General features: G+C 37.5%; 1 long non-coding RNA gene across 1 annotated transcript in view; it reads left to right on the forward strand.

Moving 5' to 3' along the window:
• The window catches only part of LOC133051875 (uncharacterized), an 82361-nt gene that overhangs the window by 43770 nt on the left and 23214 nt on the right, over window positions 1-15377 (forward strand). The gene's annotated exons all lie outside the window — the stretch shown is intronic.

Raw genomic sequence — 15377 nt, forward strand, 5'->3', positions numbered from 1 at the left:
CCTTGGTAGAGTCTGTAAAAGCACTTATTACCTGGTCCCAACCCTTCCCTCCAGCTTCCCACAACCCATCCATGCCATCCCATGCACATACAGACATTCTGCCCTGTGTCTCCACACAGGACCTTCTCTGTTGGTTCTTTCTCCTCTCTGATGCTGATCTATTGTACAAGGCTGAGCCTGAACATTGCCTCCTCCAGAAACTTTCACCAAAGCTCCAAAAATCATTGTAGCACTGAGTTTTGGTATGTTCCTTTGTCAGTTTATAAATTTTTAAAAAGTAAAAAAATAGTATTGTCCTTCCTTACTAGTCAGTTCCATACTTTATGCTTCTCAAGGACATTTGCCATCTCTGACTGCAGTACTGTTGACTATATAGCTGATGCTCAATGAATATTTGGTTAAGATCAAATCCAGTTCACTTGTGTAAAATTCCTAGCAAGTGCCAGACACCATGTCAGGGTTAATAATGGAAGTTCAGCAAGAGCTCAGTGAATCCTAAAGCACTAAATGCTTAAGGATATGATGAATCAGTCAGGCTTCATCATGACGGTTTACAAAAGGAGAAGCCTAGCTCTGTTTGCTGTACTTAGTTTGTAACTCTGGACATTTTCCCCCACATGTCGAAAAGTAGTTCTTGCATTATGGATATCTCCCTGCCTTTAGTGAAGAGGCCAAAATTGAAGCAACTGGAAAGAAGGGAAAAGACTAACCCATATCTTGGTCCCAAGATTACTATTTCAGAAAAGAGGGCCCCCTGTTTGGGTTCTAGCAGCAGTGTAATATCTGTAGTGGTATAACAGGAGTCTGCTGTTCAGTGGTCATACCCTGGACTAGTTTGCTTATGTGTATTCACATCGTTAGCCCAGATTCCTGTACCTTCATATTTTAGATGCCAACTGGAAATTTTCACTTGCCGAATTTGTCTTTTATATCTACCCGTCACCATTTTTTCCTCAAAATGTGAACATGTAATTTATTATTAATAGTAGTATAGTTAGCATTGATTGAATGACTACTATATGCCAGAAATTGTTTAAGCATAAAGCATATAGATCTTACTTGACACTCACAAAAGCTTATGAGATAAGTACTGTTAAGTAACTAAGTGAAATTTGCAAAGAGGGCTAGTCCTTAGCTTACTTCACTTCAGTTCAGTTCAGTTGGTCAGTCGTGTCTGACTCTTTGTGACCCCATGGACTACAGCATGCCAGGCCTCCCTGTCCATCACCAACTCCCAGAGTTTACTCAAACTCATGCCCATTGAATCGGTGATGCCATCCAACCATCTCATCCTCTGTCGGCCCCTTCTCCTCCTGCCTTCAATCTTTCCCAGCATCAGGGTCTTTTCAAATGAGAAGCTCTTCTCATCAAGAGGCCAAAGTATTGGAGTTTCAGCTTCAACATCAGTCTTTCCAATGAATATTCAGGACTGATCCCCTTTAGGATGGACTGGTTGGCTATCCTTGCAGTCTAAGGGACTCTCAAGAGTCTTCTGCAACACCACAGTTCAAAAGCATCAATTCTTTGGTGCTCAGCTTTCTTCATAGTCCCACTCTCACATCCATACATGACCACTGGAAAAACCATAACCTTGACTAGACAGACCTTTCTCGGCAAAGAAATGTCTCTGCTTTTTAATATGCAGTCTAGGTTGGTCATAACTTTTCTTCCAAGGAGTGTCTTTTAATTGCATGGCTGCAATCACCATCTGCAATGATTTTGGAGCCCCAAAAAATAAAGTCAGCCACCATTTCCACTGTTTCCCCATCTATTTCCCATGAGGTGATGGGACCAGATGCCATGATCTTAGTTTTCTGAATGTTGAGCTTTAAGCCAACTTTTTCACTCTCCTCTTTCACTTTCATCAAGAGGCTCTTTAGTTCTTCTTCACTTTCTGCCATAAGGGTGGTGTCATCTGCATATCTGAGGTTATTGATATTTCTCCTGGCAATCTTGATTCCAGCTTGTGCTTCCTCCAGCCTAGCGTTTCTCATGATGTACTCTGCATATCAACTTACTTGGATGAGGCCAAAACGAGGAGCCCTGTGCCCAGATGCCACTAACTCATGAGGTTATCCTGATGGCTCTTGCATGGCAAGTCCATTCCTTAAATTTAAATTATATGTCACCCAGCCTTTAATACATTTAACAAGTGTTGTCATTGCTTGTATCTTGCTTAAAATAAAAAGTGATTGGGAAGACCTCAACTCTTTTATTACTACTAAGTTTTAAAATTCCATTATTCATTATTCTTATTTCCCAGCTAGATCTTACAGAAGCATCCAATACATCCAAACCTATACACAGACTCCAACTTTCCATCAAAAATCTGTAGTTTAGCATTATTATTAAAGCCAATCTTTGAGTAAGTATTAAATGCATGGGCCAAACATTAGGTATGAGCGCAAGATGGTGCATGAAATGCACAGTGATACTGACAGTGATCATGAGTTTTAGTTAAAGATGTTTTTAACCAAGTTCCAAGGTAATAAGCTGGAGGATGTTGTGGAAAGTGAGGGCCTGCAGGACCCCAATGGGGACACAAGGAGGGGAGAGGTGTCTTCCTCCTCAGACACCATTTGTTGGAATCAACTCATTGGTCTCTAGAGGAAGATGCTGCCAGCATGTGGTCTCTTCTTATAAAGCATTTTCAATCTTGTTACTTAATACTAACAACTAAATGTTTATTCAAGGAGGGGATATTTAAAAGGAACAAAATCTAGCCACAGAATACATACTAAAAATTGAAGCATGATTTTTCCCCATAAGCCTTAAACAGAAAAATGAAATGAAATTTTAATTAGGCAAGTCAGATAAAGTAGGTGAGGTAAGGTAAAATTAATCAGTTATAGTAACAATGATATTAACTGAGGTTTAATTAGAAATAAGGATCATAGGTTTTACTCTTCTACATTCTCATTAGCCATCTTAATAAGATAAATGAGCTTATTGAAATAGCAAATTCAGAATATAGAGCAAGTGATAAATTATAAGCTTATAGTGCATATGGTGAAAAAATTATATAATATCTATTATATATATAATATTATAATATATATTATAATATTATATAAAATGAGAGGTATATAATTATATATTATAATACATATTATATGTTATATAAAATGAGATACCAGTATCCCATAAGTTTATGAAATGATAATCTTTAGAGAAATATTATTTAGGTCTTTAACTGGTTCTTTTTTTCCTACTTATCAGTTATGTTAATGGAACCCCATAAACATTAGTTATGTTTATTTGGAACCCCAAATAAAAAGTATAGGAGTTAGTAAATTTGATAAGTCAGGCTGATGATAATATGAGGTGGAGGGAGGCTCCATTAGAATATACCAAAATGCTACAGTCACCACAGAGGAAAACAGAGTTTTAAAAGAGGAAGATTCAAATCTAAGTAAAAGGTCATCTGCACAAGCAATGTAAAAAGTTAAATGCAAATTCTGCATTCTTTTCCACATAAGACTGACATGTCCAAGTTGAGAGCTCTTTAAAGTAGACTGTGCACTCCTAAGAAGCAGCTGCTACAAAGCAGTCAAGGCTGAACCCGATCATTGAACCCAATCTCATATCTAAGCAGATAATGAGAAAACAGACTACATATACAGCTAGGAGGTTTTCCTCAGAATATGACATATAACTTATTTATTTGTACAGTAAACAATAAAAGTAACGATGCCAGTTACAAAGGTGTCAGTGCCAAATATTGTCTCCAATATACTACAGCCTAAGTTGCTGTTTCCGATATGATAGTAAAGAAGGAATGCATGGTCCATTACCCAAAAGCATCTGCACATGCCAGTTAAAACAGGGTTCCTCAGCCTTGCATTATTGACATTTGGGGCCAGATAACTCTTTGTTATGGAGTAGGGTGGAGGAGGGAGGAGGCTGTCCTGTGCATTGCAGGAAGTTTAGCAGCATCCCTGGTCTCTACCTACCCATTCAATGCCATGGAACTCTTTATCCCTGCCCCCCACATTTGTAACAACTGAAAATGCCTCCAGATATTTCCGAATATTCTCTGGGGGAAAAATCACTCCTGATTGAGAACCACTGGGTTAAAATATAATAGATTTGCACAGAGGGAAAAATCTCTTACCTCCATATGTATCTTAACCCAATGATAGCTTTTTTTGTCACCTCTCTCATTATTCTGAAAATATTTTGTAATTATTAGAAACTTCTTGAAATTGTTTATTATATAGATATATCAATTTCACTCTAATTTAACTATGAAGGATCACATTTGATTAAAAATATACAACTTCTATTCTAGAAAGTGGGTGACTCTAAATGTAATTGAGATGCTAATTTTAAAAGTGTAGAGTTTTTCCTTACAAAAGATTTCCATAATCTGTGATTAAAGGTTTCATTTGGTTTCTTTTAAATGTGGCACAGCCAGATACATTATGCAAAAACCACTAAAAAATGTATAAAGTAATGTATTTTAAATGGTTTTACAGTTTACTGTAGTAGATTTAGGTACTCTAGGTTTAGTAAATTGGTGACAATGAAGCAGAATAATCAGGGTCAAAATTCAAAAGGGACATTGGCCCCCTACTACATCTTGTTTTATCGCAGGTAATGGAGCATACATATCTGCCACATGCATTTACAGCTCTGATGAACTTTAAAAGGCATCTTATGTGAGTCAAAAGACCACATGTTATCTCATATTTAATTCACCCTCCAGAGTAGTACATCAATAGTTATGTGCCGAGAAACTGCTTTCCAGTAGTGTTGTGGAATATGAAAAAGCACAGAAAAATCAGTTTCTCTTTCCTGTCTCAGGAGACTCAGTGCCTTTTGTATTGCTCAGTTTTTTATTTGCATTCTCTAAATTCTAAACACTGGCAGTAATAGGACCATATTCTGAATGTTTCAAAGTGCTTTGTCATCATTACCACTGTTACTATTAAGTTATTAGGCTACTATATGTGGAATTGATGAAATGTGCACTGTATGAAGCAAGTTCCATAAAAATATGAGTCCTCTGGAAGTTCATTACTTAAAATTTACACATCAGAACAAACCCAAACTTTGTGTAAGATTTTGAGAAGTGTAAGAAAATAAAGACAGTATGTTGATGTACACCTGCGGCGGATTCATGTCAATGTATGGCAAAACCACTACAATATTGCAAAGTAATTAGCCTCCAATTAAAATAAATAAATTTATATTTAAAAAATAAATAAAAGACAGTATGTTGAGAGGCAAGAATTCTAGTATTTAATTCTGTTTTCTGTCTATTTCATTGAAATCTTCATCAAACTATTTAATTATTTTTAGTACTTTCTATGTGATGTGTAACTTGTGGTGTCTTTGGATTTGGAGTGGAGTTACTGACAGTGTCTGATAATAGTTACTTGAGCTTTTGTCTTTCTATTCACCTGACAGGATCTATAAAAGTCTATTTATTTTCAATCATGTCATTTGGGGCCACACATCTACCGATTCCTTTTGCTAATATCAAACAAATCCAAACATATGAGCACATCAGCTCATAGTCAGGAATTTGCTTGATCCTGATATAAAAATCTTACTACCTTAAGAAATTTCCCTTTTCATAGCATTTTAATATTTTGATATATTTGCTTTAAAACAATATGAAATAGTTACCTATGACACCTTTATTGTATAAAGGGAAATTTACTCAGCACAGTGTTCTCACAATTCCTTTAAAAAGAATATTGTAACAATACTCTGTTTATAATATTATCCTTGGCCACTAATGGATCAATTTTAAGACTTTCTTTTATACATCCCAAGATTAAAAAAGAGTTAATGTACTTGAGATTAACAAGAATACTATTTAAAATACAGCATATACATAGATACTTACAGTTAAATTTGAGAAAGATGTAGAAATTTAGAAAACACTTTTCAAAATCATTACTGGATTATAGAATAAATGAAACTATGAATATAACTTCCCTGGTAGCTCAGCTGGTAAAGAATCTGCCTGCAATGCAGGAGACCCTGCTTTGATTCCTGGGTCAGGAAGATCCAGTGGAGAAGGGAAAGGCTACCCACTCCAGTATTCTTGGGCTTCCCTGGTGTCACAGTGGTAAAGAATCCGCCTGCAATGCGGGAGACCTGGGTTTGATCCCTGGGTTGGGAAGATCCCCTGGAGAAGGGAAAGGCTACCCTCTTCAGGATTCTGGCCTGGAGAATTCCATGGACTGTATAGTACATGGGGTTGCAAAGAGTTGGACATGACTGAGCAACTTTCACTTTCATCCTTTAATTTTTCATGGTTATAACTATTTTGAGAATTAATCATAATGAGGACACTGTACATCTACACGTCTTATGTCATGTGGCCAGAGAAGTACTCAGAGTAAAATTCATAGCCATAGATGTTTTCATTTTCAACTAAGAATAAAAATAAATGAGCTTATTAGTCAATTCAAGAGTTATAAAAAGAACAGCAAAACAAGTATAACAAATAGAAGAAGGACTTAATAAATGTAAATAAGATGGATCAGTCAGAAAACAGGAAGAAGAGAAACAAAAATTAAGAACCTGATCTTTGAAAAAGATAACAAAACTTCTGGCAAGTCTAATGGAAAAATGAGAAGAAAATTAATGTATTCTGTATTAAATATGTAGGAAACATAGTAACAAATATAGATATTTTATGGGAACTTTTCTATAAAGCTCAAGAGAGTTACTAGAAAATCTGAAAGAATGAAATTCTTTTCTTAGAAATTGTAAGGAACCTAAATTGATTCAGAAAAAAATATGAAATCTTAAGTAACTAACAATGGAAGAAATGGAAAGTTTTCAGAGAACTCCTTTGCCAAATATGTATGTACAGTCCAGATTATTAACCTGTAACATTTTAATTTCTTATGCTTTTAAAGCATTTCTATACATAGAAAATGTTGGAAATAGTTCTGTTTTTCAAGGTGGCAATATAATGACCAAAAAAGACTCTTCGAGAATGAGCACCGGAAAAGGAACTCACATTCTTTTCTTCTTATGAAAGTAAGTCTAAAAATCCAAGGGGAAAAGAAGCAAAGTCAGTTCAGTTCAGGTCAGTCACTCAGTCATGTCTGATTCTTTGTGACCCCATGGCCTGCAGCACACCAGGCTTCCCTATCCAGCACCAACTGCCGGAGCTTGCTCAAACTCATGTCCATCGAGTCAGTGATGGCATCCAACCATCTCATCCTCTGTTGGCCCCTTCTCCTCCTACCTTCAGTCTTTCCCAGAATCAGGGTCTTTTCCAGTAAGTCAGTTCTTCACATCAGGAGGCCAAAGTATTGGAGTTTCAGCTTCAGCATCAGTCCTTCCAATCAATATTCAGGACTGATTTTCTTTAGGATGGACTGGTTGGATCTCCTTGCAGTCCAAGGTACTCTCAAGAGTCTTCTCCAACAACACAGTTCAAAAGCATCAATTCTTTGGCACTCAGCTTTCTTCATAGTCCAAATCTCACATCCATACATGACTACTGGAAAAACCACAGCTCTAACTAGACGGACCTTTGTTGGCAAAGTAATGTCTCTGCTTTTTAATATGCTGTCTAGATTGGTCACAGCTTTTCTTCCAAGTAACAAGTGTCTTTTAATTTCATGGCTGCAGTCACCATCTGCAGTGATTTTGGAGCCAAAGAAAATATAGTTTGTCACTGTTTCCATTATTTTCCCATCTATTTGCCATGAAGTGATGGGACCAGATGCCATGGCCTTGGTTTTCTGAATGTTGAGTTTTAAGCCAGCTTTTTCCCTCTCCTCTTTCACTTTCATGAAGAGGCTCTTTAGTTCTTCTTCACTTTCTGCCATAAGGGTGGTGTTGTCTGTGTATCTGAGGTTATTGATATTTCTGCCAGCAATCTTGATTCCAGCTTGTGCTTCATCCAGCCTGGCATTTCGCATGATGTACTCTGCATATAAGTTAAATAAATGGGGTGACAACATACAGCCTTGACGTACTCCTTTCCGAACCAGTCTGTTGGAACCAGTCTGTTGTTCCATGTCCGGTTCTAACTGTTGCTTCTTGACCTGCATATGGATTTCTCAGGAGGCAGGTCAGGTGGTCTGGTATTCCCATCTCTTGAAGAATTTTCCACAGTTTGTTCTGATCTACACGAAGGCTTTGGCGTAAACAATAAAGCAGAAATAGATGTTTTTCTGGAATTCTCTTGCTTTTTCTGTGATCCAACGGATATTGTCAATTTGATCTCTGGTTCCTCTGCCTTTTCTAAATCCAGCTTCAACATCTGGAAATTCATGGTTCATGTACTGTTGAAGCCTGGCTTGGAGAATTTTGACCATTACTTTGCTAGCGTGTGAGATGAGTGCAACTGGGTGGTAGTTTGAACATTCTTTGGCATTGCCCTTCTTTGGGATTGGAGTGAAAACGGACCTTTTCCAGTCCTGTGGCCACTGCTGAGTTTTCCAAATTTGCTGGCATATTGAGTGCAGCACTTTCACAGCATCATCTTTTAGGATTTGAAATAGCTCAGCTGGAATTCCATCACCTCCACTAGCTTTGTTTGTAGTGATGCTTCCTAAGGCCCTTAGTTACTGATGCTTCCTTACTTACTAAAGTTAAGTTCAGTACCATGTTAAATATAATCAACTGAGTTTATCTAAGGATTGGATTAATGTAAATAAATTTGCTAGTATAATGCACCAAGTGGTAAAACCCCAATAATAGATTCTGAAAAGGTAGTTGATAAAATTCAACAATTATCACTGAAAGGAATTTTCAGTAAACTAGGAATAAAAAGGATACTTTTTATCTCTATGGCAGAACGGGATCAACAGCTAAGTATTACTGTTGAAAAGTAAGAGAAAAATTTTAAATCATGTTTAAGTGACATGAAATATAGGATTGCTTCCTGGGAAATGCAAGAGAATAGGAATAGACTAAGTGAAAGGGGGGAGCTAACAACTGACAGTGTCTGTGCACACATAAATTCATGCCAGAAAAATTTGAACAGTCTTTTGGACTCTGTGGGAGAAGGCAAGGGTGGGATGATATGGGAGAATGGCATTGAAACATGTAAATTATCATATATGAAACAGATCGCCAGTCCAGGTGGGATGCATGAGACAGGGTGCTCAGGGCTGGTGCACTGGGATGACCCTGAGGGATGGGATGGGGAGGGAGGTGGGAGGGGGGTTCAGGATGGGGAACACGTGTACACCCACGGCGGATTCAAGTCAATCTATGGCAAAACCAGTACAATATTGTAAAGTAAAATAAATAAATAAATTAATTTTAAAAAATTTGAGAAAAGTGAACACTTTGGCAGTAAAAGCGACAAAGCATCAAGTAAGCAATTTATAAAAAAGAAATACAAATGGCCATTCAACATATAAAACTTAATCTTTACTATGAAACAAAGAATTGCAAATCAAAACAGTATTTATGTACTGCTGTAGCATTTGTTTTGCCAAGAGTTTTGAGCACTGTAATATTTGGTTCAGGATACTAGAAAATGAACATGTAAATACTGCAAAAAATATGTATACTGACATATACTTTTGAAAGGAAATTAGCATGTATAAAAACCTTACATTTTTGTATTACTTGTTAAAAATTGACATATAGTTGATTTACAATATTTTATTAGTCTAGGTATACAGTATAGTGATTGTATTCAGTATTTCATTATTATACTCCATTGAAAGCTGTTACATAAGATAATGGCTATAATTACCTGTGCTATACAATATATCTTTGTTGCTTATCTATTTTACATATATTAGGTGTAAATTTTTAAATTGAAGTATAGTTGATTTACAGTATTATATTAGTTTATTTTTATATAATGTTTAACTTCAAAATTTAAATTTTAATAATTTATACCAAAGATATTATTACAAATGAGCAAAAATTGCTACCTTACAGAATATTTATTACAATGTTTTATATTATAGTAAAAAAGAAGACATTACATTGAAAAGCATATGACATATTTATAAAATGAATGCAGTATTAAACCATCATTAAAAACTGTTAATAAAGGAGACTTTAATGATGTGGAAGTACATTGAAAATAAACTGTTAAATTCAAGAAACAAGGTGACAAAGCCTAATAATAGTATAATCCCAGGTTTTTTTGAGACATAGCTCAGAAGTGGTTAAATTTAAGGTTGATCTGATACATTTTTATGCTACAATGTGATTACCACTGTAGCATTAGCTAATACCTGTCTCATTATGTGCTGAGAACAATTAAGATCTAATATCTTAGCAGCTTTGAATTTTGTAAGGCAGTATTGTTGACTGTAATCACTATGCTGTGCATTAGATCTCCAGAACTTATTTATCTACTAGTTGCAGCTTTGTACCCTTCAATATTTCCTTAATTGCCCCACCTCCTGGTAACCACCAGTCTACTCCCGGTTTTGTTTCTAGGAAGAAATTAAGCTCTATTTACACACACACACCCATACACAGTAAGACCCAAAACTAAGAAAGACATGTTCCAAATATTTGGCCATTGATGCTGGTGGAATTACAGGTGACTTCTACTTTTCTCTTTTGACTTCTCTATTATTTTCTATAGAGAACTCGTATTGCTCTTTTTTCTATCTTTAACAAAATGATACAACGAAGATTGGGAAATCATACTTCAAAAGAGAAGAGATTTTCTTCTCTTTTCAAATGAGTGACTTAACACTGACAAAACCTTAGCATTTTACTGTCTTTAATTTTCATCACTTAAGTGACTAAGTAAAAGCAAAAGAGAGACATTTGATACTTTTATAAAGTTTTAAGGCTAAAAGAAAGCTGAATCAGATTTTTATCTTTTAACTCAGCTTTGTTCCTTGATGCAAATAATTAACTTTGTTATAATCTCTATTTATTGTCTCCCCCACCCCCACCTGCCATGATGCTTTTATAAGGCATAACTAAGATAAGCTCATCTAGTCTGACTTTGTTTTCAGGGGTTAGTTATGCAGGCTCTTCCTTCTAGGAAATTTCCATTTCCCCTAATAGTGAAATTTCTGGAATGACTGGGTTAATTTTTGGCCACGTCTCTCTCTAGTACAACTTTTCCTGACTCCGTACCCTGGCAACCGAGGTGAAGGAGATGAAGAAAAGCTCCTTAAGTGGAGTTAGCTGATAGCAGTGGGTCATCTACAATAAACTATCACCCTAGCCAGGAAGGGGCAATGAGAAGTGTAGTTGTTGATATTTTCCTTGTTGTTTCTTTAAAAATCCAAATTTTCTATTTGGGGTCATCCAGTCTGATTTTTCTATTCATGGTTTTTAAGCAACAAGGTAGAATTTGGGGACTGAACTCATGCAGAGGTGGCGTGGTAGAGAGGAAAGCCTGCTGGGGGCTTGATTGGCATCTGTAGAATGTCCACGAGGGGACGGTTCTTCTCCACTCATTGCTGTAGTCCTTAGAGAATCTCTGAGGTTTTGTTACAATGTCTGTTTTTTTTATTTTTTTATTTTTTTTATTTTTTTTTATTTTTTTGATCCAAAGGACTAACACAGCCTGGGTATATTTTATAGTAGTAGGACAGGTGGAAAGAAAAAAATTTTTTAAATCATCTGGAACCATAAAGAAACATAAAAAGGTTGAAAACTTATGCCCAGACCACAGGGTGGTGAGTTTCTCCTTCTTTCTTTCATCTCTCTAAGTTTTTTAACGTAAAAATGTACTTGCTTACATAAAAATATTTATCTGAGTCTGGCCTGGCAGTCACTCAGTCGTGTCCGACTCTTTGCGACCCCATGGACTGTAGCCCACCAGGCTCCTCTGTCCATGGGATTCTCCAGGCAAGAATACTGGAGTGGGTTGCCATTTCCTTCTCCTATTTTTTTATTTTTTACAATGTCTGTTTTGACCAGTGATGACTCAAGATACAGTCCAGTTCAGCATGGTGGAGATAGGGTTCAGCTGTAAGTCATCCAGGCTGGTAAAGCAACACCCATTCCACTTCTCCTGTTGCCACCAATGCCTTAAACACTGAATCCTCAGTTTTCTCGTATGTAAGATGATTATAACACAGCGATGTGGGGTGCTGTTTTGAGGATTAGAGGAATAATCCAGCGAAGCTAGTTCATGGTGAAAGTTGCTCAGTCGTGTCCAGCTCTTTGCAACCCCATGGACTATACAGTCCATGGAATTCTCCAGGCCAAAATACTGGAGTAGGTAGCCTATCCCTTCTCCAGGGGATCTTCCCAACCCAGGAATCAAACCAGGGTTTCCTGTATTGCAGGCAGATTCTTTAGCAACTGAGCTATCAGGGAAGCCCCAGTTCATGGTAGGTAGTTCCTAATTACTGTTGTATAACTGCACTGACCATTGTAGTCACTAGCCACATATTTTTACATTAAATTAATAAAAATCAGCAGCAGTAGCCGCATTTCAGGTGCTCAACAGCCACCTATACCTAATGGCTATACTAGCCATTGTATGTGCTCTATACATACTATATATTGCAGATATAGAAAGAACATTTCCATCATCACAGAATGTTCCATTGGGTAGCACTGCTCTATGTCATTAACTTTAATTTTACACAACTACCAGACCTCAGGGCTGACCAAAAGCATTCTCTTTGATTTGGAAGCTCTCCTCAATTTTACCTGTGGAGGTGAGAGTCAGATGAAGCCAGTCTTGGAAGGGTGTCCTTTGTTCACCAGAGATAGAAAGGAGTGATGTTTGTTTCCTAAATTAAGATAGCCTATCTATAAGCCAGATATTTCAGTCCTGAAAAGGCAGAGAGTTCACATTGTAAACCTCCAGAAAGGACTAATTCTTTCCACTGTGCATTTAACCAGACAACAGAAGGAAGGGCCGGGGAGGATTCCAACTTCTGAGTCAGCAGAGAAAACATTCTTTGGAGGTAGAGTTTGGGAAGGACAACTAATCTGTTTTCCAAGCAGATTTTCATAAATAACTGACAGGAGATGGGCTGCTTCTATCAAAGTATTAACCCAAATGATGGGGGTTAATCATTAAACCTTTTAGGTGGTGGCTTGCTTCTTTGTCTCATATTCTAATCTGGGTCACAGAATGGCTAAGGCAGCTTTAAGTGGAAGGCGGAGTTTTTCTTCTTCTTTCCCTCCCCTGCTTTTTCTGTTTGTTTGTAATTTTCCATTCTGAAACTATGTTGTGGCCTCCTTTCCCTGGTGACAACTATTTATGTTGAACTCTGAATCAGGTATGTTACCTTGGAAATTAAACATAGATAAAATTTACTGTTGTCCAATTGACAAGTCTTTGATGTAAAGAACTCAGTATTTTTCTGGTTTTGCAGATGTATCAAGGCTTGAAAGGTGAATCTCTGAATGAGTTTGGGAAAAAACTATTAAGCCATATGATGACTGAGGCTAAACTTTTGGGAATATTTGGGGTCGAATATTTGTATGTCTGTTTTCAGGTCATGCCAGTGGCATTAAGTATTAGAACCTATCAGGCCCCCTTTGGCACTTTTTGTCATCATATGCTGCTCTTTTAAGTGCTCAGCAGCCACTTATGTCTAGTGACTGCTTACAGGACAGCACAGGTACAGAATATTTTCATCACTGCAGAAAGTGAATGGTGCTCAACGCCACTGTTCTACATCATTAACTTTAATGTTACACAACTACCAGACCTCAGGGCTGGCCAAAGCCATTCTCTTTGCAAGAAAATGCTTTTAAAATGAATATATAGTTTTAATATTAGGTCAGCTTGGGAAATATAGCCATCAGTGGAGCATCTGCATGTTCATTCTCAAACTTTATTTTCTACTGACTCTGTGCCTTCTTTAGTAATGGGCCCTTCTGCAGAGTTACCTTAAGCTTGACTAAATTATTCCAAAGACCTCAATCTCTTGTTTTGTTAAAGTAATAATGGATTCAAATGGAAATTGTTAATAAAACCATTTTGCATGTAGTATTTATCATATAGGGTAAAAGTCCAAACTAATGGATAAATATATGAAACAAGTGTGTGTCGCTTGATCTGTTAAGTCACATATGAGAGATGAAGATGGGTTCAATTCACTTTCATCCATTTATTGAACACCTATTATATGTCAGGTACATGGACAGTTCAGTTCAATCGCTCAGTCGTGTCTGACTCTTTGTGACCCCTTGGACTGTAGCACGCCAGGCTTCCCTGTCCATCGCCAACTCCCGGAGCTTGCTCAAACTCCTGTCTATCAAGTCAGTGATGCCATCCAATCATCTCATTCTCTGTTGTCCCCTTCTCCTCTTGCCTTCAATCCCTCCCAGCTTCAGGGTCTTTTCCAATGAGTCAATTCTTCACATCAGGTGGCCAAAGTATTGGAGTTTCAGCTTTAGCATCAGTCCTTCTGATGAATATTCAGGACTGATTTCAGTCCTTCCAATGAATATTCAGGACTGATTCAGGTACATGCACAGCAGGCAGCTAAACTGCCAGGAACATTCTCATTCGTGTGTTTTCCGTGTGTTTTCCATGTGTTTTCTTTTTCCTGAGTATTTACCACAGAGAGAAATTGCAGGTCATAGCATATACCTATGATTAGCTTTAGCAACCTTTTCGTTACCGTCCTCTCTTAAGTTGTACATTTTGATTCCTTTTATGCATGAAGCCTATCTCTTTGAAATGTTTTGAATGCCCTAGTAGAAATGTGTTACATCCAACGCACAAGCTTTCAGTCCTTTAACACTTACCCAAGACAAGTGGTTCAGTTGGTGGAAGTACACTGACTGAAATTGCCCACCCTGGCCAGGCACCATACTAACCATTTGTGTGAATTATTTTGCAATAGGAAGTCCTGGTAAGGAACATGAAACTAATAAGGCACCACCAACTGGAAGAGTTTGGGAAAGGTCAAAAGGATGGACCACGTGTCCTACCGCCTCCCAGAATCCTTTTCGCTGGCATCCATGTTGGATGAGCAATACGTGTCCCACTAGAAAGGACTCTGAATCAGAATGACTGGCCAAAGAAAATCCGAAACTGACTGTATCACCATAAAAGCAGAGACTTCAAGCTATGTGGCAGAGCAGTCCTCCTGGGTTTCCTTAACCTGCTGCTCTCCGCCTGGGCGCCCTTTCCTAGTAAAGTCTGTTGCTTTGTCAGCTCATGTGTTTCCTCGGACAACTCATTTCCAAGTGTTAGACAAGAGCCCTGTTTTGGGACCTGGAAGGGGTCTTGTTTCTTGCAACAGTTCCATTGGCAAGATACTTAATCTAGAACTACATCAATCCTGTTCAGATCTAAATAGTTTGAGGCTTTGTTTTCTGACCAAAACTCAACTCATCAGCAGCCAGCTCATGCTCTTGAGTTAAGAGGAAGCAACAAAAGGACAGGAGATCCAGTCAAATTATACCCAACACCTGAAAAACAACTTGGATTCATGCTCTGAGGAGAGCTGGCTGGCATCTTCAGTTTCATCTGCTACACT

This window comes from Dama dama, chromosome X (assembly GCF_033118175.1).
Source record: "Dama dama isolate Ldn47 chromosome X, ASM3311817v1, whole genome shotgun sequence".
NCBI lineage: Eukaryota > Metazoa > Chordata > Mammalia > Artiodactyla > Cervidae > Dama > Dama dama.